Raw genomic sequence first — 2,504 nt, 5'->3', positions numbered from 1 at the left:
AGCATAACTAGTCTCTTGATCTATAACATAATGGCAGTTTATCAATGAAAGGGCTCTCATTCCTGCATGCCTTTTTTGGTGTACAGATAAGATAAGATAAGATAATTATATTCATGTCCAACTAATGACCACAAAGTAGGTCAAAGGCACTATTGAGTACAATGATGTATATACAAAGAGGGAGAACCAAACGGTCTCCTATAAAAGATACAATGCATGAAGTAAATCAACATCTGGCCCTAACGGAGAAGATCCAGGAGCTAATAGGTCTGAGGGTCAGACCTATCTCTCCTAACATCTGAGTTTGAATGAATAACACTGAAGAAATTCAACAAAGTCTTTTGGCCCGATGAAGAGTCGATGGCAAGTGCAGATTGTCCACTAAATCGTTTCCTGGGGGGGTTCACACGTTGCTGAATGTTGGAGGACCTAGTCCGTCTCCCAAGAATGGATCTGAGATGGAACTGTTGCTGAGATCTCGTGTGGCAGGGTGAGGTCCCACGGATCCTCACTGATCTGAAGTATGGATACGTAGTGGTATCAATTGATCTCTTGGTGCCCCTGTCTGAAGGTAGTACAGAGCTTCATGTATCAATTGTGCAAAGAAGTAGCTCATTTTCATAGCCATGGATTTATGCACAGGTCATGCTTAAGATATATTCAAACTATAGTTTCAACATCCTTCAGGAATATCTCTCATTACACCTGTCCTAGTGATTGCTTCCATTCTTCGCTCTCTTGCTTGACTTGTTGTTTTTAGTTTACTCACACTGTATGGTAGCAGACTTGTCTGGTAGGGTAATGGCTTAGCAATTCTATTTTTTCCCATATAAGCATAATTGAAAAGCATTTTATTCCATGGTGGTTTGTGGAATCTTGTTGAGGATCGGTCACTATCATCGACACTTTCCCCTCCAAATTCTTCATACCCATTGTTTGTAGACCTTTCGAGCTTGGGACCTTTAGTAATAATGCATGAAGGAGTTGTTGAAATCTTTGATATGTATTTCTTGCTTGATATTGATTCCCTGAAATGTTGAAGATCAGGTGAAGCAATACTGCTTTCAACTAATGATGGTATCAACCCACTAGTAGACATTCCCAGGCTAGATCTGAATGCACTACGTGCCTCTAACTGTAGAGGAGCCAATCCAACAGAGCCCTCCATAATTGGCTGGTTGATATCCATAAGATCGTCGTTGCCATTGAAATTTGACTTATTTACAAATTCAAAAGACTTTAGTTAACTTCAAAGATCTTTCAAAAGGGAAATTGTTAATGGAAGATTGTGTCCTACCACGTTTGTAAATTCATCTCTTATTGTCAGCTAGATACTTTATTTCTGTGCTTAGATCTCTACTGTGATTTCCAGGCTATTTTCTGTCTCTATCACTATCATACCTTCTTGTTTGGATATGGGACGGAGAACTTTGGACTTCTTTCTCGCTTGGGCAGCTACCCTTGAAACCTCTTCAACATCCATACGAGCTAGGGCTCGAGGACTTAGTTTCACTGGCCTCTTGTTCCTTTGTACCATTCGTTCACTAGGTGTCCTATTTATACTTCCATTACCTCCCTTGATAAAAGACTTGATATTATCTGGTAGCAATACAACATTATGCAATTCACCAAATGAGTTAAGTATTTCCTATAGTTTTCATAAATATATAAATGTATTTATGGAAGACAATGATATTAACAATGATCTCAAAGAAATATTATAAATTCAAACCTCAACAAAGAGTTGTGGGGGATTGCACCAAGAGCCCTGTTGCAAAGCATTAATTGAGCTTGGACCACTAAATGATGAGACGAAGCTTGCATGCGACATTTGAGAACTATGCGTTCCTTCATCCATATTTTGCTGCTCTTGCTCCCTCATTGCTACAATATAATCATACGTGTTGACACCCTGTCATTATATTTTAGGCCAGTAGAAGAGCATAACTAGTCTCTTGATCTATAACATAATTCAAGTGAGTTATATTGACACAATTTTAGCAATGCAAATCAAGACTCTATTGGGTTATCTGTTGGCCAAATTCATGGCAATATGGTGAAATACAAATACATGAGTTCATTTAACAACAAAGCTCCTTTGTTTCATGTAAAATATTTTTACAAACAAAATTTTTGGTTCGAAAATCAAAAGGACTTAGTTTCACTAGCCTATTGTTCCTCTGTACCATTCATTCTCTAGGTGTCCTATTTATGCTTCCATTACCTCCCTTGATAGAAAACTTGATATTATCTGGTGGCAATACAACATTCTGCAAATCACCAAATGAGTTAAATATTTCCTGTAGTTTTCATAAACATATAAATGTATGCCACAAAGTTACTTCAAATTTACAACAACACTTATTTTTTTTGTTGGGTAGTGATTTAGTGATTGTTAGCACATTATTATATACTTATTGGGTTTCAATTTGATTCTATACCTACTAGGTTTGAATCTGTGAGCTATTGCATGATTTGAATGTGTGCAGGAGTTCTTGCTATGA

The 2,504-nt window shown here is 37.5% G+C and overlaps 1 pseudogene; it reads right to left on the bottom strand.

Moving 5' to 3' along the window:
• Nucleotides 1-673: 673 nt before the first annotated feature.
• LOC149140951 (putative protein S-acyltransferase 22) lies at nt 674-2,269 on the bottom strand (annotated as a pseudogene).
• Between the last annotated feature and the right edge of the window lie 235 nt (nt 2,270-2,504).

The sequence above is a fragment of the Pinus tabuliformis genome, chromosome X (assembly GCF_031772625.1).
Source record: "Pinus tabuliformis cultivar Carrire ecotype Pingquan chromosome X, CPIR1, whole genome shotgun sequence".
Lineage (NCBI taxonomy): Eukaryota > Viridiplantae > Streptophyta > Pinopsida > Pinales > Pinaceae > Pinus > Pinus tabuliformis.
The sequence above is the reverse complement of the archived record's forward strand: the minus strand, read 5'-3'. Positions and strand labels throughout refer to the sequence as shown.